Genomic DNA, 23,788 nt, shown 5'->3' with positions numbered 1-23,788 from the left:
GAAAGATAAAAAATGAAAAATTAAATACTAATTTGATCAAAAACTCACCAACTAATCCAGAAAAAAAAAAAAAGGGGGAAAGGAAGAAAAAAGAAAAACAAAAAAAGGGAACACCAAAGTGAAAGAGGTGCACACGGTGGAAAGAGGAATCTCAAGAGAGTCAATATTAAATAAACAAAATTCAGACATACATCAAAAATGTATATACACATAACCCTCTCAACAATTTTGTCGTATCACAAAGAAAGAAGACTATCGAGGGTCCCTGGTATAATGCGTAGCCCATCCAGGGAAATACTTGAATACAAGAAAAGAGAATGAGCTACAACTAATGTTCACTGTTATCTACAATGTAAAACAACCAAACAATCAAGATAACTGAAATACAAAAAATGATGTTTATTACATATGTATGTACAACAACAAGAAAACACAATAATCAAAGTTAAATATATAAATATTTACATATTCACAGGGAAAGACACACACACTTATATACAGTGAATAGACAGAGACAAAGTGTTATACGAGACAAAACACAAAAGATAATGGAAACATAACATTGAAAAAAGAACAAAAGATCCAAATTGTCCAAAATACAATAAAATACAAATTAGATATATGCTTTCTCTACGGCACTGTTTTAAAGCCTTAATACTATTCAGAGTTGTGACATGTTGTAACTTAGAACCAGATTGCGTCTCCACCTAATTCATAAAGAAAAATTACTTGGACCCTAAAGTTCATAATCCATTATAACAACTGTAGGAACTAAGCCTATGCGCGTTTCGGCGGCAAACCTCCGAGTTGTAAAGCCGTCTTCATCAGGGCAGTTCCTTTTTTAATGTTAGATGGCTAATGTCGCAGATCTTTTAGATTCTCGTCTTTCCCATCCAAATCAGATCTGATAAACATAAAAAATAACAATAAGAAATACCATACTAATACGTTTAATCCAATTCCTTGAGATTCAGCTATCCACCTGCATGATACCACAAACCAATTATCATCAAAAAAGATTTAAAGTGCACGAACAAAGAGATCAAGTGAAAAGATAAATAAAAAGTGATTAAAAAAACAATAAGAACCGTAAAAATTCAACACCAAAAGGTGGTGCAAGAAAATTAAAAACACCCAATACATGCAGAGAACACCATCAGATATATGTGATTTCCCAGACTAATCTCCACAGTAGATGTATTAATAATATTAAATACCAGATGACAATGTTGGTGTGTTCCCTCATAAAGAGAAAACAGAAAGACTGATTCTCTAGTTTCAGCTTTTGATCACACAGGGCTCCTTATACAGACATACAGCCAGATTCACAGATCCATCTCTATTTCAAAGCAGAAAACCTTAAGTCAATAAAAGAAATCCATAAGTCTAAGAGACCAATCTTTTCCCTATAGAAACAATAACTTATTCCTTAACATACCAAAAATAGTCCTAAAAATAACCGGATTTCTAGGGGAATCAGTACCCAGAGCTTCCATCAGTCTTCCATCTATACATGAAAAGAGACGGGGAAAAAGAAAATAAAGAATATAACAAAAATAGGGTTCCCCTACCTCGAGTATTCTCTCTTATCTCTTATTCTAAGAAATTAACTGGAGTCTCTTATCCTTAATAATACAGAAAGCGGCTCAGATGTATTAGGAACATTCTTAATTAAGATTTCACCATCCCATCTAGTTCAAGGTTGAGTGGTAAAAATCCTCAATGTATACAAGATAGTAATCGTACACACTAAAAGACTACTCCTTTCAGGTTCAACATTAACTCAAGAACCCCTCATTCAGATGAAAAACTATAGTTTTTGGAGAGGAAATACCCTACCTTCTAATGCACCGATTTCCCAATGGCACGAGAACGCCCGGTAAAAGATTGCCAAATGCGGCATTCTCCATTTTGTAGTCAGGCATTCAATTACCAATCGCGGTAAAAACCGCGAGACGACTAACGAACTCGCGCGATTTCGTACTGAAAGAGCATCAGAAAATAGCGGCGGCCATCTTGGAATGGTCATAAATGCAACCTACTAATTAGGAAAAAGCCTGAAAATAAGACAAAAAAATAATCCGGATTGCAAAAAACATACCGTCAGAGAATAAGGTCGGCCATCTTGGAATGGTCATAAATATAGCCAACTGATTAAGAAAAAGACCCCTACCACAATAGAAATACAACGTAAAATCTAAAGATTAAACAATAAAAGATAAAAAATGAAGATAAACATAAAGATAAAAAAAGGAAACAAAAACTCCTACAGTAATTTATAACAGGACATCCATAGGGAGTCCTGACAAAAGTATATATATACATCAACATCTATCCCTTGCCATGGATGAACCAAGCCCTCTCTAATTGTATATAGACGAATCAAGAATCTTCAAAGAAAAAAACAGCAAATGCTGCCCAGCAGAGGAAAAGAAACCATTCACTTCTAAGCGAGAAAACCCACATCAAGAAGAGTTCAAATTAAGGCATTCTCCCAAGGTATACACTCATTAAGACCTTTATCATATGTGTCCAGGGTAAAAATCCAAAACACTTCCCGCTTCTTCCTTATATTTTCCATTACTTTGCCTGGAACGTCCTTAATCTTTTCCAAAATCGGCCACGTCAAATCATCAAGTTCATGTTTTTCTTTCAACCAGTGTTGCACCAGGGGAGCTCCCTCCCTTTTGTTTCGAATACTCGATAGAGGCTCTGAGATTTGTACTCTGATTTCACGTCCAGTTTTTCACACATACCCCACTGAGCAGGGACAGATAATCAGATACACACAATTAGAGGTTCTACAGTTAGTCATGTCACACAGTTTGTATTTCTTATGTCGCCATACCAATAGATCACTAACAATGGCTTTGGGGCATACTTTACAGGTTCCACACTGGTGATTTCCCAAAACTGGGACAGTACCGGTAATGGACTTTTGATAAAATTATTTTTCTCTAGGTAGGGCTGTCTTAACTAATTTATTGCGGATGTTCTGATTTTTTTTAAACGCCAAGAGAGGTTTCTCTAATGGTTTAAGAGTTTGGTCACTATTCAGAATTTGCCAATTGCTATTGATTATTCTCCTGATTTTATCATTCATATTTGAATGTTGAATGACACAAACTAATTGTTGTTTAGATTCTTTTGTGCATTGTTGGAACATACTCTCTCTATTGTAGTATTTTGCCCGTTTGTACGAATCTCTGATCAATCTCTTAGGGTATCCCCTCAGGAGGAGCTTTTCTTGAAGCACATCTGCATGTACGTTGTAATCACTCAGTTCCGTACAGTTTCTACGAATGCGCAGAAACTGACTGAAGGGAACCCCTTGTTTCTGACTTCTAGGGTGGTAGCTATCAAAGTGCAAAATGGTATTCTTTGCCGTGGGTTTTGTGTATAGTGATACCTCTAGCTGAGAGTCCTGGCTTTTTATCCAAATATCTAGGAACTCAATTCTGTCCCTGCTTTTATGGATGGAAGATTTAAGATTTGTGTCACATAAATTAACCCATTTACAGAACTCTTCTAGTTGTTCCTCATGTCCTGACCAGATGAAAAAGACATCATCTATATACCTCGACCAAAGCCTGATATTTTCATAAAAAGGGGCAATTTCATTGTATATATGAGTCTGTTCGAATAGGCCTACATAAATATTGGCAACACTTGGAGCACAGGCCGCTCCCATGCTGACTCCCTTCTTCTGCTGATAAGTCTCTCCATCAAATTCGAAAAAATTACTTTCCAATACAATCTTGAGGCAATCAAGAACAAACAAGTGATCCGTCATGCCTTCCTTATCGAAAATTTGTCGGACCGCCTGCCAGGCTTCATGTTGGGGGATATTTGTATACAGGGCCTCAATGTCCATGGTAACCAGAAACTCACTTTCTGGGTTGAACCTAGCCCCTTCCAGGATTGAGATGATATGTCCCGTATCCTTAACATATGCAGGAAGTTGTACTACTCTTGTTTTAAGAAATGTTTCCACATATTTTGATAATGGTTCCGTAACGGACCCTACTGTGGACACAATAGGTCGAAAAGGAGGATCCGTTTCACTCTTATGAACTTTCAGAAGACCATATAAAATGGGAACCCTAGTAGTCATAGGATTCAGGTATATGTATTCTTTTTCACAGATCAATCCATTGTTATACGCTTTCAAACTCACTTCCTGAATTGTCTTTTTCACTTCCCTTTGCCAACCACTGTTGGCTTTACTGTAATGTTCTGGTGTTCCTAACATAAGTCTGACCTTATGTTTGTACTGATCCATATCTAGGAGGACAATTCCTCCCCCTTTATCACAAGGTTTAATAACAATGTTTTTATTCTGCTGTAATCTCAAGAGAGCCTGGTGTTCATTTCTCGTCAGATTACAGTTGGGCTTGGGAGTGAATTTACAAAGTTTTTTAACCTTCTCGAGGACCAAGTTCTCAAAGATTCTTATTTTGGGTCCCACCATATCAAGGCTCGGGGTGAAGGTGGATATAGGTTTCAACCCAGACACATTATTCTCTACAGTATTATTTCTGTTCTCGAAAAATCTGCTAAGCCTGATGCGTCTGAAAAACGCATGTAATTCAGTAAGAAGTCCAAAACAGTTGATAGAAACACTAGGGACAAAAGATAAACCTTTTTTCAAAATAGCTTCCATGTCTGTATCCAAGGTACAGGAAGTGAGATTGAATACTGGTATGGGATCTAGTCCCTCCCGTATTGTTGTCTCCTTGTCTGCAGGAAATGTGTAGGGCTGTCTGTGTTGTAGTACCTGCCCCTCTGTTGATTTCTGAACCTGGCACGTTGTGATCCTCGCCGGGATAAAAAACGGTTGGACTGATTGAAACCTTCCTGATAGGAACTTCTATTACCCAATTGTTCAAATCTATCGCTAGTGCCTTCACCCTCGGACTCAGATGTATCGGAAAAAGTAACAATTTTTTTACTGGTCCAAAATAGCCGATCTAACGGTTGACCAGTCTGGTTATATTCCTGATAATATTTCTCTGACAAATAGGGGTAAGCTTTCTCTTGAGTAAACCACCTAATGTCTTTTCTAAGTTTATCTGATTTCCTTTTTATCAGGTAAGCGCCGAAAGAGTCTAATTCCTGGTTTACCATCTCTAGTTGTTTCTTGGCTTCCTGTATAGAATCTTGGGTTTTTAATTCATCTTCCAATGTCTGTATTTCTACGGCTAGTACTTCAATCAACTCCCTAGCAGTCTCCACAATAAGGATCATCCAATCTCGGGAACATCTATTCGATATTAAAGACCACTTCTCAAAACATTTACGAATTTCTGTAAACAAACCAGGTATATTCCTCACCCTTAATCCTGCTGGTATTACTCCCGCCCTCAGATATTCTAACATAAAGTCCGCATGCATTTCTGTCCGTCTCGCTTTCTTTTTCAATTCCACCAATTTAAACCACCCTTCTTTAGGTCGATTAAAGCCTGAGTTCGACCCTGAACCTGTCCTTGGTTGCCCTAATAGTTTAATCAAATCATCTTCCGAGAATCCAAATGTTTTTATCCCATCCATAGTTGAAAGATAAAAAATGAAAAATTAAATACTAATTTGATCAAAAACTCACCAACTAATCCAGAAAAAAAAAAAAAGGGGGAAAGGAAGAAAAAAGAAAAACGAAAAAAGGGAACACCAAAGTGAAAGAGGTGCACACGGTGGAAAGAGGAATCTCAAGAGAGTCAATATTAAATAAACAAAATTCAGACATACATCACAAATTTATATACACATAACCCTCTCAACAATTTTGTCATATCACAAAGAAAGAAGACTATCGAGGGTCCCTGGTATAATGCGTAGCCCATCCAGGGAAATACTTGAATACAAGAAAAGAGAATGAGCTAGAACTAATGTTCACTGTTATCTACAATGTAAAACAACCAAACAATCAAGATAACTGAAATACAAAAAATTATGTTTATTACATATGTATGTACAACAACAAGAAAACACAATAATCAAAGTTAAATATATAAATATTTACATATTCACAGGGAAAGACACACACACTTATATACAGTGAATAGACAGAGACAAAGGGGGTCATTCCAACCCTGGCGGTCGGTGATAAAGCGGCGGCCAACCCGCCAACAGGCAGGCGGTCCAAAAAATGCAATTCTGACCCTGGCGGGAACCGCCAACACAGACCGCCACTTTAACACACCGACCGCCACAGCGGGACCGACAAACAGCGCGGCGGTCACCGCCAACAGGCAGGCGGCAGACAATGTACCGCCCACCCTATCACAACTCACCAATCCGCCACCTTTTCCGGGGCGGGAGCCCCGCCGATAAAAACATGGCGGAAACAGACTACGAACGGGAAAACGCTCACCTCCACACACTCCACGACGAATCTGGACAGCATGGAACCCGAATTAAACATACTACCAGCTCTTGTCTACCTGCTCATCTACCACGAGTACAAACGCCGGCGCAGACGACAACGGTGAGTACTGCACCTACGACACAGGGGAGGGGGGAGGAGGAAAGGTTACGTGCACACACATACGCGATACACCCACCCCCCCAACCCACCCCCCCAATACCTACACACCAATGCAGAGCAACAAGTCAGAGTGACACCCCCCAAACCCCCCGGAAGAATGCAAAGACATAATTAAAATGAAGTTACAAATTTATGTATAAAATAGGTTCATTGAAGTCATGGTAAATATGCCATATGAAATATACAAAAGAAATAATGAACATAGTGCAAAGTATAAACATAGTCAATCAGTCCTGCACAGTCCGTTAAATAGCCCACACAGGAGACCGGATACCATTGGAGAGAACACTGCAGGGGCATCAGATGATAAAACAACAGGCTCCTCAGGGGGAAGGGAAAGGGGGGCACCTCAGCCACATGAGTCCACGACGCCAGATCCACAAGGGGCCTCCATGCCCACTGTACCATCCTAGGGAGTGCAAAGCCACAGTCCATCAGATGGATAACCGACTCCACTGGTATTGGAGGAGGCATGGTGCCCAGAGTGCTTCGTGAACACCTGCTCGACACAGAACCGGCACTGTCAATGGACCAGCGGTGCTTGAGACGGCGGTGCCCAGCGGAGCGGTGCTTGAGATGAAGGGCCCAGCGGAGCGGTGCTTGAGATGAAGGGCCCAGCGGAGCGGTGCTTGAGATGAAGGGCCCAGCGGAGCGGTGCTTGAGATGAAGTCTTGGGCCCGTGGGTGTCGCCCGTCACACCCGGTATGGGGCTGGTGGGGCCCTCCTGGTGCGCTCGCCTGCTGCATGTCTTCTCCGCCCTGCTGCCCTTGCCCTCCTTCGCTGCAGCTCTCTGGCCCTTGCCTCCCTTAGATGATGTGGCAGGTGACGGGGCAAGGCCACTCTCCTTGGTGGCAGCTGTCTCAGGCTTTTCGCGCCGGCCCTTAATTTTTCTTGTCCTCTTCCCAGGGGGTGGGCTGGCTGTCCCCTTGCTGCTGGCCGATGTTCCTTTCCTAGGAGCTGGTGGACTCCAATAGCCCTGCACTATGGTGATACTAGATGCAGGGCTGGTGGTGGCTGAGGTGCTCTTTGGACTCTTACCAGATGGAGGGGGTGGGTCAGGTGATGCAAAGAGGTTAGTTTTTGAGAGGAAAAGTTTTTTAGGAGCAATGGGAAGGGTAGGTGCAGTGGGTATGGGAGTGGAGGAAGATGATGTGGTTGTAGGAGAGTCAAGTGTGCTGTCTTTGGGTGCAGGTGCTTGGGCTGGAGGCTGTCGTGAGGTGGATGGCTGTTGGGTGGGTGGGTGGCTGCCTTTGTGTGGTTTGGAAGAGACACAGTGGGAGAGGACACAGGGGACGTGTAAATGGCAGTGGGGGTGGTGACTGCACGTGTGCTGACTGTAATGGAGGGTGTGCTGGTGATGGAAGTACTGGCTGATGGTGGTGTGCATGCAGGTGTGAGTGGAGACGTCACAGGGAGGGAGGAGGGAGACGAGGAGGAGGGGGACACAGAGGTGGTAGTGACTGTAGGCATGTCTGCATCTGGATGTTGTTTGTGTGAATGCTTGTGGGATCTGTGGTGCTTATGTCTGGATGAGCTGCCCTTGGGTGTTGAGGTGTGTGCAGGCTGGTCTGATGGTGTGGATGGGATAGGCAGAGGAACAGGAGACTGGGACTGGGTGGAGGGAGTTAGAAGAGGGAGGCTGGAGACAGGGACAATGGCTGCCGTCAGTGCTGAGGCCAGAGCGTTGAACGATCGCTGATGGGCAGCCTGACCCGAATGAATGCCCTCCATGTATGCATTGCTCCGATGCACCTCCCTTTCTACACCCTGGATGGCATTCAAAAGGGTAGACTGCCCAACAATGATGGTCTGGAGGAGGTCAATGACCTCCTCACTGAGGGCAGCAGGGGTAACTGGGGCAGGGCCTGAGGTCCCTGGGGCGAAGGAGATGCCCACCTTCCTGGGTAAGCGGGCACGGAGCGAAGGCCGAGGGGCTGCTGGGAGGGCGGGGCTGGTGCGCTGGGTGGTGGCTGTACCTGTTGTGGCGGTGGGCACGGATGTTGCCGCCACCGCAATGGAGCTACCTTTCGAGGACGTGTCGGTGTCGCTGACGTCTACACGGGTCCCCGTTGTGGAGCTCCCCTCGCCCTCCGTCTCACTGGTGAACTCGGAGTCGGTTGCATGGCCCTCCGGGGCCATGTGAGATGCAGCTCCCTCGTGCGCCGATGCCACTTCTCCTCCGCCTGATGATGCTAATGCACACATGCACAGGAAGAAAAAGAAAATGGGTGGGGGGGAGAAATGAAGACAGGTTGAGTGCATGCATTGGCAACACCGTTGGCGGAGAGGACAGACACAGAAGCCCCCTGCACTATATCAGGGTACACTACTCAGTTCTTGTGACTAGGCCTACAGGTCTATGGACGACAAATGCACACATGGGTGATGCAGGACCATGGATAGCTGTACTTGGCACCCTACAGAGGTGGGGGGCGGGGGCACAGGGCCATGCCTAACGGAGGGGACTAGCCTACAGAAAGCGCCCTGGCCTTGAGTTACCCACAGCCCTCCTCCCCAACCCAGACACCTCAACTGCGCGCAAAGATAGCAGAATGTGCTGATACTCACCCCCTTGTGTCTGCTGTGATGTCCTCACGCGCCCATCCAAATCGGGGTAGGCCACCGCCAGGATCCGGGACATCAGGGGGGTCAATTGGCGGCTGGCACCCCTCCTACGTTGGGAGGCCATCCCCAGCAGAGACTCGGCGGTCTTTCTGGTCCCGCGGCGGATGTCCTCCCACCTCTTTCGGCAGTGGGTGCCCCGTCTGTTGTGGACCGCCAGGGCCCGGACGTCCTTGGCGATGGCACGCCAAATGTCGATCTTCTGATGGGCGCTGACCTATGTGACATGTACAGGGTGGTAAAGGAAATCGCATCAGTTTTCTGCCTGGTCAATGTGAGTGGCCCCCCCCTCCCCAACCTTGCCATGTGGCACATGCTCTCATCTTTCGTGCGTTGCACTCCTCATTCGCACCCCTCCCCACAATCTTACATACACCCCACTCAACACAGGCATAGCCCATTCAACGTGCACCCTGTGTACTAACCTGTTGGTCTGGAGGACCGTAGAGTAGCGTATACTGGGGGAGGACCCCATCAACAAGTTTCTCCAATTCTTCGGCAGTGAAGGCAGGGGCCCTTTCCCCAGTCGCAGCAGCCATTGTATCTCCCAGACCGAGGTCACAGCAGCACTTGCAGTATAGGTCCTCTCCTGTGGATGATCAGGTCTCGAGTGATTACTCAGATAGAAAATGGCGGTCACGCCCGCGGCGGTGCGTACCGCGGCGGTGCGTACCGCGCCCGCCGGCGCACATCGTCATTGGCTCCTGAGACCCATAGGGTTCAATGTTAACCAATGCTGCTTTGCGCCGCGGTCTTCGACCGCCACGGTGTGCCACGCCAGCGCAGTGACCTCACATCCCACTGTCACACTTCACAGGTCAGGCAGCCGCCATTTCAAGTGCCCACATGGCATGATTTCTACTGCGTCACACAGGCCTAGGCCTTGCATAGCCACTCATACAAGCCGTTCCATGCATAGCGATTCGTGTACTGTGCAAGCTGTGTGAACTAACCTGTGGGTTGCTTGACTCTGTGCTCCATGTTGTCCTTCCTAGGCACCGTCCGCTGGGACTTGCGAGGAGAAGGATGAATCCTCCTGTGTACCGACCGCTGGTGGACCTGTCGACAATGGAAGAACGACATATCATACTTACATACCGGCTTGACAGAGCAACTATACATGAACTATGTGCCCAGCTGGAGCCAGACCTGATGTCCCCCATCCGCCAACCCACAGGGATTCCCCCTCTGGTGCAGGTTCTGTCAGTACTCCATTTTTTGGCAAGTGGGTCTTTTCAGACAACTGTGGCCATATCATCTGGGATGTCTCAGCCTATGTTTTCTAAGGTTTTGTCCAGAGTGTTGTCTGCCCTGATGAAATACATGCGGAGCTGCATTATTTTCCCTGAGGTGGGCGAATTGGCTACAGTGAAGGGTGATTTCTATGCCCTTGGACATATCCCCAACATCATTGGTGCCATTGATGGGACCCATGTGGCTTTGGTTCCCCCCAAAGACAGTGAGCAGGTGTACAGGAACAGAAAAAGTTATCATTCGATGAATGTCCAGGTGGTCTGTTTGGCTGACCAGTACATCTCCCATGTAAATGCCAAGTTCCCTGGGTCAGTGCATGACGCGTATGTCATGCGAAATAGCAGCATCCCTTATGTGATGGAACAGCTACAGAGACACCGTGTGTGGTTATTGGGTGACTCTGGTTACCCCAACCTCTCCTGGCTATTGACCCCAGTGAGGAATCCCAGGACCAGGGCAGAGGAACGGTACAATGAGGCCCATGGGCGAACTAGGAGGATCATAGAAAGGACCTTCGGCCTCCTGAAAGCCAGGTTTAGGTGCCTACATATGACTGGTGGATCCCTAATGTACTCACCAAAGAAGGTGTGCCAGATCATCGTGGCCTGCTGTATGCTTCACAATCTTGCTTTGCGACGCCAGGTGCCTTTTCTGCAGGAGGATGGTCCAGATGGTGGTGTTGTTGCAGCTGTGGAGCCTGTGGAGAGTGAAGAGGAGGAAGACGACGGGGACGACACGGACAACAGGGATACAGTCATACAACAATACTTTCAGTAGCACACAGGAAAGAAACAGCCACCCCAATTTACATTTACTTAAGGCCTCCTGCGTCTCTACTGTCTGTGTTTCCCCCCAGTTCCTTTTAAACTGGGACAGTACCGGTAATGGACTTTTGACAAAATTCTTTTTCTCTAGGTAGGGCTGTCTTAACTAATTTATTGCGGATGTTCTGATTTTTTTTAAACGCCAAGAGAGGTTTCTCTAATGGTTTAAGAGTTTGGTCACTATTCAGAATTTGCCAATTGCTATTGATTATTCTCCTGATTTTTATCATTCATATTTGAATGTTGAATGACACAAACTAATTGTTGTTTAGATTCTTTTGTGCATTGTTGGAACATACTCTCTCTATTGTAGTATTTTGCCCGTTTGTACGAATCTCTGATCAATCTCTTAGGGTATCCCCTCAGGAGGAGCTTTTCTTGAAGCACGTCTGCATGTACGTTGTAATCACTCAGTTCCGTACAGTTTCTACGAATGCGCAGAAACTGACTGAAGGGAACCCCTTGTTTCTGACTTCTAGGGTGGTAGCTATCAAAGTGCAAAATGGTATTCTTTGCCGTGGGTTTTGTGTATAGTGATACCTCTAGCTGAGAGTCCTGGCTTTTTATCCAAATATCTAGGAACTCAATTCTGTCCCTGCTTTTATGGATGGAAGATTTAAGATTTGTGTCACATAAATTAACCCATTTACAGAACTCTTCTAGTTGTTCCTCATGTCCTGACCAGATGAAAAAGACATAATCTATATACCTCGACCAAAGCCTGATATTTTCATAAAAAGGGGCAATTTCATTGTATATATGAGTCTGTTCGAATAGGCCTACATAAATATTGGCAACACTTGGAGCACAGGCCGCTCCCATGCTGACTCCCTTCTTCTGCTGATAAGTCTCTCCATCAAATTCGAAAAAATTACTTTCCAATACAATCTTGAGGCAATCAAGAACAAACAACAAGTGGTCCGTCATGCCTTCCTTGTCAAAAATTTGTCGAACCGCCTGCCAGGCTTCATGTTGGGGGATATTTGTATACAGGGCCTTAATGTCCATGGTAACCAGAAACTCACTATCTGGGTTGAACCTAGCCCCTTCCAGGATTGAGATGATATGTCCCGTATCCTTAACATATGCAGGAAGTTGTACTACTCTTGTTTTGAGAAATGTTTCCACATATTTTGATAATGGTTCTGTAACGGACCCTACTGTGGACACAATAGGTCGAAAAGGAGGATCCGTTTCACTCTTATGAACTTTCGGAAGACCATATAAAATGGGAACCCTAGTAGTCATAGGATTCAGGTATATTTATTCTTTTTCACAGATCAATCCATCGTTATACGCTTTCAAACTCACTTCCTGAATTGTCTTTTTCACTTCCCTTTGCCAACCACTGTTGGCTTTACTGTAATGTTCTGGTGTTCCTAACATAAGTCTGACCTTATGTTTGTACTGATCCATATCTAGGAGGACAATTCCTCCCCCTTTATCACAAGGTTTAATAACAATGTTTTTATTCTGCTGTAATCTCAAGAGAGCCTGGTGTTCATTTCTCGTCAGATTACAGTTGGGCTTGGGAGTGAATTTACACAGTTTTTTAACCTTCTCGAGGACCAAGTTCTCAAAGATTCTTATTTCGGGTCCCACCATATCAAGGCTCGGGGTGAAGGTGGATATAGGTTTCAACAAAGACACATTATTCTCTACAGTATTATTTCTGTTCTCGAAAAATCTGCTAAGCCTGATGCGTCTGAAAAACGCATGTAAGTCAGTAAGAAGTCCAAAACAGTTGATAGAAACACTAGGGACAAAAGATAAACCTTTTTTCAAAATAGCTTCCATGTCTGTATCCAAGGTACAGGAAGTGAGATTGAATACTGGTATGGGATCTAGTCCCTCCCGTATTGTTGTCTCCTTGTCTGCAGGAAATGTGTAGGGCTGTCTGTGTTGTAGTACCTGCCCCTCTGTTGATTTCTGACCCTGGCACGTTGTGATCCTCGCCGGGATAAAAAACAAACGGTTGGACTGATTGAAACCTTCATGATAGGAACTTCCATTACCCAATTGTTCAGATCTATCGCTAGTGCCTTCACCCTCGGACTCAGATGTATCGGAAAAAGTAACCATTTTTTTACTGGTCCAAAATTGCCGATCTAACGGTTGACCAGTCTGGTTATATTCCTGATAATATTTCTCTGACAAATAGGGGTAAGCTTTCTCTTGAGTAAACCACCTAATGTCTTTTCTAAGTTTATCTGATTTCCTTTTTATCAGGTAAGCGCCGAAAGAGTCTAATTTCCTGGTTTACCATCTCTAGTTGTTTCTTGGCTTCCTGTATAGAATCTTGGGTTTTTAATTCATCTTCCAATGTCTGTATTTCTACGGCTAGTACTTCAATCAACTCCCTAGCAGTCTCCACAATAAGGATCATCCAATCTCGGGAACATCTATTCGATATTAAAGACCACTTCTCTAAAAATTTAAGAATTTCTGTAAACAAACCAGGTATATTCCTCACCCTTAATCCTGCTGGTATTACTCCCGCCCTCAGATATTCTAACATAAAGTCTGCATGCAATTCTGTCCGTCTCGCTTTCTTTTTCAATTCCACCAATTTAAACCACCCTTCTTTAGGTTGATTAAAGCCTGAGTTCGACCCTGAACCTGTCCTTGGTTGAGTGGGATGTGTGCCCCTGTCGTCTCACATCACGTCACAATCTACCCTGTGTCCCCACCGGTTCTGAGATGTGTCCTACCTTTGTGCACACAGGTGACTCTGGGTACCCTAACCTTCCCTGGCTGCTGACACCTGTGAGGTATCCAACAACAGATGGCGAACACCATTTCAGTGAGGCCCACGGCAGGACAAGGCGTGTCATCGAGGGGACCTTTGTCCTACTGAAGGCCAGATTCTGCTGCCTACATGTCTCCGGAGGTGACCTACTCTACAAACCACTTACAAGCTGCCAGATCGTTGTTGCCTCCTGCATGCTGCACAATCTGGCCCTGAGGCGTCACATCCCATTGCTGGATGTAGAGACGGTGGCAGCTGGACCAGTGGCTGATGAAGGGGACATAGTGAGTGATGAGGAGGAAGATATGAGGATGCAGCTGACTCCAAAGCAGAGTTAATTTAACAATACTTCCCATGATAAACAGGTATGTGTCATGTTAAGGAATGTTACCTGTACTCCTTTCTATAGCTCCTCCTGGTGTTTGTCATCAGTGGAGGTGTTAAGTGCAGCTCATCCTCCGGGTGGGTTTGGGGGGGATATTTTGCCCATCAGAGGAGGTGTTTCAGTTCAAATGTGAGTACTATTTCAACTGTGTTGTTGTGTAGCATCACTCATGCAATTTATTGTCCATGTGACATGTTTCCTGCTTTGCCAACTGCAATTGTTGTACCAAGGATAGTGGTGTCATCAGTATTGCTATTATTCCTCACAGTCCACAATGGGAGAATGTGTAACCCAACTTTTACAGCCTGTGGAACATGCCTTTAGGTGAGATTTGTCAGCTGTGAGGAAAGGACTATTGGGTATGAATGTTGTGGAAATGTAGACCTGACATGGGCATATGGTTTGTGATTCCACATGCTAAATCACACTATGGACTGAGACAATGTTCAGCATGTGTGTGTTGAGTGGCCTATAGTGTCTCCTGTCACAATAGTTTTCCCTGTCTTGGTCTATTTGCAGGGCCTTTGTGTGGTGCAACTCTGGTTCCTGACTTGGCTGGTTGCTCCCTTGACACATGTATCTAGATTATCTCTGCTCTGCCATCAATCTTGCTGCATATTGCTGCCCCTTCTGTCTATCTCAAAGACATTTGCAGGACAATGGTGTGACTGTGATGACATGTCATTCAAATGTGAATCTTACACATTACAATACAGACACATAGGCAGTAGCTGTGCTCAAATGTGTTTAATGTTAATCACAAGTGCAATGTGAGATGAGTGGGGTCATGGTGGGTGTGATCATCAGAGTAGTTGTCCCAGCGGTAGGCAGTCTAGGTCTAGTATCCAAGGTGGCATGGGAAAATGAAGGCATGACAGTGGACAGTCTGCAGAGTGTGTCAGTGGCAGACAAGTGAGAATGTTCAAGAGAGGCTCACTTCCTGGCAGTGGTCTTGATCTTGGCATCAGGTCTTGCAGGATGTCTGGATGGACGTCATCGCTTACGTGTGGGTTCCTCAGCTACAGGGGGAGCAGTGCTGGTGGTCTGCAGGTCCTCTGGCAGGGCCTCCATTCCACTAGCTGTCGCAGAGGTGGAGGGCTCATTTGGAATGTGACTAGTGGAAGGGGCCTGCTGGTGGGTGGATGGTGGTTAGTTCCTTCAGTACCCCTGCAATGTAGGCCATGGTGGCACTGAGGGTCGGCCACTGCTGCATGGTCTCTTGGTGGTATTCCCTCTGCAGCTTCTGGTTCTCTTGGGCGGTTGCGAGGATCTACCCATAGTGTCCTGGGACTGGTGATATGCTCCCAGGACTTGGGAAATGGCCTCCTGGCCAGTCGTTTGTTCTGGGTGTCCCGTCCTTTGGGCCACAGGGGCCCTCCCACTGCCCCTGGCCCCCTGTGCCTGTGCTCCTGGCACAGTGTGCCCACTCCCAGTTGCACCAGGGCCTTCATCGTTTTGGGTGTGCAGCCTTGACTGTTGTCCCTGTACTGTGGGGCACACTGCTGGTTGACCTGTCCTTGGGCACAGGTGTGGGGATGTAGGTTTGGCTGTGCTGTGGTAGCCACATGGGAGGGGGACTCATATGTGTCCAGGGTGGGGTTTGTGGTGTTGGACTGGCCAGTTGTCCCAGACGGGCCAGGCAAGTCGTCAAAAACCAGACATCCACTGGGGCCTTCTTCCTGGGGAGGGCTGTCTGTCTCTGGTATCAGCTGCCAGGTGGCAGTGGCAGCTGGACCTGTGGATGGAAAGGGAGGGAGTTAGTTACATTGGGGAGATGTACTTGTTTGTATCATCGTCTGATGCTTGGAGTATCTTGACTTGCTTCCCAATGATAGCAATGACAGCTGCAGCACTGCAGACATTGCTTGCGTGTGACATGTTGTGGCATTGTTTCAATTTGGTATTTAAGGTTGAGGATTGTGGATTTCATTGCTGTCATTGCCATGTGTTGTTACGCAGTGGAAGCATCCAGTTGGTGTGGCATGTGCAATGGTTTTCCGTACAGGTGTTCCACTGTGAAGTGGTACTGTGCATTCTTTCTGTGTGGGGAGTGATGCATTGTGGGAGTTGTGGTGCTTGGCATTGCAATTGATATCTGTGCATTAGGGAGGGACTATGTGGGGTTAGTGGCAGTGTGGTGGTGTGGCATGCAGGGGTGGGGTGTGGTGTAATGGGGGGCAGAGGTGTGCGATGGGGTGGATTAGGGAGTGGTGAGCGGTGGGACGCATGCTGGGCATGAGTGGTTGGTGCCTGGGGAGTGTTGTTGACTTACCAGAGTTGAGTTCTCTGATGATTCCAGTCAGGCCCTCAGAATGCATGATGTCCAAGAACTTCTCCTCCAACAATGTGAACTGAGTGGGAGGAGGTGGGGAACCATCACCAGTCTTGTGAATGGCAATCTGGTGCCTGGATGCCATGGAATGCACCTTCCCACCTCTTCCTGATGTCCTCCCTTGTGCGTGGATGGGTGCCCACTGAGTTGACCCTATCAACGATCCTCCGCCATAACTCAATTTTCCTGGATATCAAGGTTTGCTGGACCTGGGCTCCAAAAAGCTGTGGCTCTACCCTGACGATTTAATCTACCAGGACCCTCAACTCATCATCAGACGGGACATGGTGGTTGTTTGGGGGGGTGTTGTGTGTGTAGGGTGCAGTGTAGGGTGGTTGGTGGGATGCGGGTGTTTGGTCGTGTATGCTGGTGATATCTGGTGTGTGTGCAGTGGCGCAGTTGTGTGGTATGTGATGCTTGGGAAGTGTGTTGGTGCCTATGGTTTCATTGTGCAGTGTCCTCCGTTGGTGTGCTCCTCGGTCTCTCTGTTGGCAGTTGTGGTTGCAAAGGATTGTGGGGGGTTTCGAGGGTGTGATATATAGTGCAGTTAGCAGGTGTGTGTGGTGTGTCAGGTGTGAGATATTCAGACTATCCAATGTGGTGTGAGGTTCCATTGCAGGTGATGTTTTGACATCGGCGATTTCGCACCGCCAATGGTTTACCGCCGTGCAATGTCGGCCATGCTGATTGGTGGGTCGTAATATAGAGGGCTGGGTGTAGTTGGCGTGGTGGTGCTGGTGGTGGAACCGTCTCTGTCCCACCCTTGGTCGGCCTGGCGGTGTCAGATTTGTGGCTGTATTTGGGGGGTCTTCAGTTTCTGTCTCGTAACACAGCAGTCACGGTACCGCCATCACTGGCAGTCTTTTGGGGGCCGCCAGCACGGCGGTCTTGCCAAAAGACCGCCAAAGTTGTAATGCGGGGCTGTGTCTTATCAGGTTCTGAGAGACTGCCTAGCTCTGCCTTTGTGTACTTAAGACTGGTCTGTAGAATATTTCTCTTTCCCGGTCTGATTTCTAAAAGTAAAATTGTGCTATTTGAGGGATTGGGCCTGGTCTTCAGTCCTCTGTTATTCTCTCATCAACAGTCAGGCAGGAATCAAATGAACTCTTAGACTTTAGTAATGGCCTAAAAGACAGTATTTTATGATAGCCAAACACTATCATGGGTTGGGTTATGGTAAAGTCAATGAGTTACAGTGGTTTCAGATAGCCAGTGAATCCCATAAGTGTGACCGAAGTTGCTCTGGCCACCACCTAAAGGAGGTGCATGTTCCGAGACAAACATTCCCTAGTTTCAGTGGAAAGCATTTTGACAAAGACAAAACAGCTTTACATTTTGGCCAACCTCCAGGTTCCCTTTCACATTTTCAGATAAAGGCTGTAATGGTAGATTAAATACAGAGAAATTACTAACCACAAACATCCACCTGTACTACAATACAGTACCCACATCCTACTTGCTCTGTCTTGAGACAGCTTCACACCTCACTGACTGTCAATCATTCTTGATAAAACAGGGTAAATGTGATAATGTCAGATCAGTACATGTAGTGGGTCACTTCTTCCCTACACTTCATATTCTAGGCAGTAGATTTGGGATCTTTTGCCCTGGTCACTATTGGTGCAGTGATAATGCACTAAATATCCCCATCCTGTGGGAGTTTTTGGTATGTTTTTGGCTGTTAACTCCACCGGAAGGATTTCATTGTAGTGTTTTACCAGGGACTGTTTTACTGCTGGTAACACCCAGTGCGACAATCTTTGTTGGCTCCCCCGCAAAAGGCCTTCTTCACAAATTCCCTCACTGCCATGGTCCATCAGTGCCACTCATCTCCTCATATCTCCCCTCTCATATGCATTTCATTTGTTTTATAGGGCTATCCATACCAATGTAGGATGTCAGAGCACTTTACATCACACACACATTATACAGAGCCAATGAAACATATGTGTCAATCGGTCTATCTGAAATATGACATTAGACAATGAGGATTACAAGGTATAGGAGCCACATGTCATCCATACCATTAGCCAGTATACTTGCTGGAGAAGCACAAAGTCAGGATCTAAAATGTTCCACAGTGGCTAGGGTTGGCTTTACTAATAAGAATATATGTTAGAAAAGTAAACCCTTTTTAACAATATTAGGTTAATGAACGACAGGGGGAAAAGCATAATGTTTTAACCAATGCCACATAGTTTACATGCAGCTCTTTGATGATAGTTCATAACTCATGCTTCTATATTAAGATTGCAACTTATGAACTACAATTGACAAAATGATCTCTGTCACAAAAGCAGTGACCTACTGGACGATCCACATAAAATACATGAATTACGTGGTACATGTTCTTTGTAGCAGGCATATTAACCCTCTGTGCTACTTTATCATGAGTGAAAACTGCCAAAAGACACAAATCTGATCTCTCTCCTGCAGGTACATTTATCACCAGGGTTATCTTGACATTTTTATTTTTGTCTGAAAACTGCAGGACACCAGAAACACAGCAGCAGCTTCTTTCTAAACACTTATTGTTTCGAAACACACCTGTATCGTCTTGTGCTAGGAGGGGAACACCTGGAAGACTTTGGCGGTATTCTTTTTAACAAACCCCTGAGATTCACAAATCTCCATCTGAGATCTCATTGAAAATACATTCATTCACATATAAGTCATGTGGAATGCATGCAGACAGCTGCTGAGTTATTCAGGGAAACAGGTGTCACCAGCCAAATATCCAGGATAAAAGCCTCTTGACTGACAGCACTGGATTCTGTCAGAGCTATGTAGAAGAAAACTGCCCCAGCAAGGCGTAACTAACTTCCTGATTTGGAGACACATTTATGAAAGAAGTATGTCGCCCTAGCATTACGCAACAGGCCGCAAGAACTACGCAACTCTTATGTTAGATTTATCAACCCACACAAGGCCACCTTGCATGGCATTCCCTGGCTTGATAAATCTAGAGTAACGGAACGCAGCGCAAATCGCTGCTTTGCATTACTCCGCCCTGGAAAGGCGTTCCATGGGTTCAACATGAGTGTTCCCACGCGTCCACTCATGGATTTTGGTACCTTCCAAGATTTACCATTACTGGTACACCTGAGAATGTGTCAAAATGCTACGCCTCCCCAGGTGAGGCGTAACAAGAAGAAATATCTTTATTTTTCAGTGTTACTTCTTCATCCTATATGTGCCCGTTCGCTTCCCTGCCCTTTCCCAATCACACATCGCAGCACAGCAAGGTGACCTGCTGCGTGATCTTTTAATAAGTATTCTTCTTAGAGTTTCTAATTTAACTTCCTCATTTATACTTTCCAATACAACACCAATACCAGAAAGATTCTTCTTTGGCGGGCTCAAAAGAGGCCTCTAAGCCAGGGTCCTTTTGCCACAAAGGACTAGTGCATGGCAGTGCAGGAAAGTAGGTGCATTCTGGCAGGTATTTTGGTGCTCGATCTGGGATCTGGCCACCCAGGGAAACATGCTGAATTTGTCCTGCTTCATATATGACACTTGTACAAACTACCATACTCTTTACAAATTGGAGAGATGGTATCTTTTTAAGTTGTTTGCATTAATTGAACGCAGTAATTCTTGCTGATTATTTGTAAATGATTATTATTGTTATCAATGATCGCCACTGTTGCTATGATGTACTGTATATAGGATATAGCCTATCTCTTTTCAGCAGATGTTTTGAAACAAATGCATTAGTTGACAGTCAGACTCTGCTTTTCTAGCTCCACCCCTCATGACTCCAACCTTTTCCTCTGTCACACCTTCAACCCCAATTTATGGGTTTCCAAACTAATTGTTTTCCAGCTCCTGCACTGGTACAGGATACACAAATCCCTGCCCACAAACTATACGTTTGCTTCTGAAAATGCAACCTTATTCTACAATTATGTAAATATAGCATGCACACCTTACACACAGACTAAGGGCCTCACATAAATGAGGCGGTGCGGGAGCCCCACTGAATATTGGCCTGGCTCCTGCCCCGCCTGACTTGTGGTTCACCCATCTCACTTAGAGGTGGGGAAAGCTCCATGTTTCTAGCTCTGGTGGCCAGCTGGCTCTGCCCTTTGAAACACTGGACCAGCAGCCGCTCCACCTCAAGACCGTCAGTCAATGTATCTTAAAAGACATCCTATAGTACCTAGAGGTGCAAATTCACTGCTCTCACCATCGCATACAAAGCCCTTCACAACATCGGACCCAGGCTAATCAACCGCAGACTGTCCTTCCAGCAGTCAACCAGGGAGCTTCGTTCAACTACTCTCGCCCTTGCGTATGTCTCGAAAGTCCGCCCCACTGGAGGACGCTACTCCACCCACCTCACCTTCAAGACCTGGAACCACCTCCCACCTTCATCTTCGCACCTCGCACACCCTCCTTGACTTGAGGAAAAAGCTCAAGACATGGCTGTTTGAGGATTAGCCACCGATGCACAGCAACATCCGGGAGCTCCTGGATAACCCCGAAGGGGATAAGCAGTGCTTTGATTTATTGATAGGATGGTCCTTCTGACAAACATTTTTCCTGCTTGGGACAATCAGGAAAAGGTTGGCATGAGAAAACAGTGAGAAAAAGGACATGTCACATGCCACATCCTCAGAGAAAACCCATCACTGTCCTGGGCCATTTGTTCTATGTTTTTCACATATAACCCCCCACTTAAGGGCAAGCTGCTGAGTTCTTAATGACCTAAATAACGAATGTTCCATCAAGACTATTTAGACTGGCATGTAAATATGAAACTGAGGGCTAGGTTTAAGCAGCCCTTAGTGCCCCACTTTTCTTGCACCCCTTAGTGCCCCACTAACGCCACCATGTGTGCGCCGTGTCATAGATTTCTTTGCGCCATTATTTCACCCCCCCTACCTGGGGAACACCCCCTTTGCATACATTATGCCTGGCTCAGGCATAATGTAGCGCAAAGGGTTACAAAGTGGCGCAATTCATGCATTGCAATTTGGCACGCCGATTTTGGCCTCGTTGGGCCACATTAGCTTAAAACAAATTCCACCAATGTGATTCAAGGAGGGGCTAGGGGCTCTTCAATCTGCCTCTAAATATCTTTAGCCAGGGCATCTGTGACCAGATGTCCACAGCACCTGTCCCTGGATAGTTTTCTGAGGTCTGCATCTTAACGGATTCAGCTCAGTAACCAATTAGGGGTGGAGAATTAACAGGACTTCTGCAAAACAGTGGCAGATGTCATGCCTGCCACCTTTCTTTTCAACAGCCCTGTAGTCTCCCTACAAGGCAGTGGTTCATGTGCTCTCTCTAACACTATTGCCACTCTCCTGGCCCTTAAATACACACATTTATAGCCATTACACCCCATAAAGTAGTACAGTTTGTTCTGTGAAGAAATATTGGTGATCCCTACCTCATCGATATCTAATTTGCTAATCTCGGACCGGGGGCGTGGCTTCCTTTGGTGCAGCAGGTATAGTGGCACCAGGACTGGGGGGTCTGAGGGTCTCACTGTACCCTGATTATTGTTATATTTTATATTTCAAACAGCAGCCAGAGGACTAATTTCCTCACTTACACTAGAGCCCACGCCGTGCTGACACCATACTGTTCTGACACCGTCTACCCACAGCTCGCAATGCAATGATTTGTTGCACCAATGAAACACAAAACATTTGTATCTGACTTTTCCTGCAAATTTTTCCGGCTTCGATCTTTTATTTTTTTTTCAAAATGTTCTTACTTTACAGGTTTTTTTTTAGCTCACTATTCCATAATACCTATAATAGTTTTCACTCCCTTTAATGAAAATGTGTTTCACTGTTAGTGAAAGATTAATGACAACACGTGTTATTTTTAGCTCATAAACTGGGATCCAGTACTAGCATATGACGGTAATATAATAGATGATTAAATGTTGAAGATGACTGGCCACGTAGAAGGAATAACTCAGTATTTTGTAAAATGTCCAAACATATACTGTTTACTTAAGATTGTTATATGTGTAGATATGCCTCCAGTTACATGCTGTGTCACGGTGATCCACTGAAGGAACTAGGTATTGGCACACTGTCTGGACTTTTGTCTCTATACTATGGCCTATAAAGTCCATTGTTGCATAAGGGTGTCAAAATTACTTTATTAAAGCCCTTGAGCAACGTACATCTATCTCAACAATGTTTTAGTGACTATCAAAGTGAGTAGCGTCTACACTGCAAGTGCAAGGCAGAAAGATGTGGAATTTGAAGAACAATCCTGAAAAGGATCAGAAGGGGAGCAAACAGCTTAGAATGTCTACAAATGTGTGCCATTTGAACATCCACAGTTTTGGCATACTTCTCCTCTGTGGTATTGTAACTTCACCAGAGGTGCCCAGTCCCTCTGCATTGATGAACAATATCCCTTGGAATCAACAGCCTTTGACTTTGATAGTTCAGGCTTATTTCATTTCTCCCAAACCAAGCAATATATTTATCTCAGATTATATTATGTGTGAAAGACTTGGGGCCTGATTTAGAACTTGGCAGACGGGTTACTCCGTCACAATGGTGACGGATATCCCATTCGCCAAAATCTAAATCCATGGGATATAGATTTAAGTGGACAGGATAACCATCACCGTTGTGACCGAGTAATCCGTCCGCCGAGTTTTAAATCAGGCCCTTGGTCACGAAATCCAAATTACCCTATAGAATTAATCTAGAAAATTATGTATGAGCAATTCAAAATATATTTTACATTTCTCTTCACCCCGCATAGCAAAAGCAGGGGCGTAGCTTGGTCAGTAAATTTGGAGCGGTGTGAGCTTCAGATTTTCCAACTATCTTGTGGCATATAGAGGGTCATTTCGACCTCGGTGGTCTTTTCTCAAGACCGCCGAGGGACTGCCGTGCTGAAGACCGCCAGTTTTCCACTCGGCGTATTAGGACTGCTGGCAGCCCTCCGTCCTTTTACGAAATGAGAGCCGCCAGCAGCCATACTGGCGGGCGGCAGGGAAGTGGAGGTTGCTCCACCTCCACCACCACGTCAACAGAACACCGCCCACCAAATCACGTTCTGTGATTCGTTGTGGCGGTGTTCTGTTGAAGGTGTG

At 45.4% G+C, this 23,788-nt stretch overlaps 1 long non-coding RNA gene across 1 annotated transcript in view; it reads right to left on the bottom strand.

Moving 5' to 3' along the window:
- Nucleotides 1-530: 530 nt before the first annotated feature.
- The window catches only part of LOC138296093 (uncharacterized), a 32,393-nt gene continuing 9,135 nt past the window's right edge, over nt 531-23,788 (bottom strand). The window contains exon 3 of the long non-coding RNA XR_011203754.1: nt 531-904. This is a non-coding gene — a long non-coding RNA (uncharacterized lncRNA). The remainder of the gene's footprint in view (nt 905-23,788) is intronic.

The sequence above is a fragment of the Pleurodeles waltl genome, chromosome 1_2 (assembly GCF_031143425.1).
Source record: "Pleurodeles waltl isolate 20211129_DDA chromosome 1_2, aPleWal1.hap1.20221129, whole genome shotgun sequence".
In the NCBI taxonomy this organism is placed as follows: Eukaryota; Metazoa; Chordata; class Amphibia; order Caudata; family Salamandridae; genus Pleurodeles; species Pleurodeles waltl.
The sequence above is the reverse complement of the archived record's forward strand: the minus strand, read 5'-3'. Positions and strand labels throughout refer to the sequence as shown.